The following is a 380-nucleotide window of genomic DNA, read 5'->3' on the forward strand; positions in this document are numbered from 1 at the left end:
GGCACGAGCCCCGGCTGCGTCAGCGCACACTGCGACACGCTCGCGGGTCTGGGGAAGTGTGAGTGGGCCGAGCAGAGCTGGAAACGCGGCTGGCCGGAGCGCCACCGGACCCTCCGCGTAGCACTGCTTAAGGAGAGATTAAATGGAAATAATTTCTATTTATTGTAATATTTATCAAAGTTTAGTAAATAATTTGTGCTGATCCCTCCTTGATTTCCTTGGGGGCCAGTGTTTGGTTCTGGTGAATTAAAGTTTAACACTGAGTGACAAGCTGGGAGGAGGCAGAAGGGACAGACCCTACGTGCGCTGGCCCCGGGGCTTGACTCGTGCCACCCTGGCTCGGCGGGAGCGAGGTGCACCCGGCCGCGGGCTCCTGGGGA

Source organism: Egretta garzetta, unplaced genomic scaffold (assembly GCF_000687185.1).
Source record: "Egretta garzetta isolate BGI_Z169 unplaced genomic scaffold, ASM68718v1 scaffold243, whole genome shotgun sequence".
Classification (NCBI taxonomy): domain Eukaryota; kingdom Metazoa; phylum Chordata; class Aves; order Pelecaniformes; family Ardeidae; genus Egretta; species Egretta garzetta.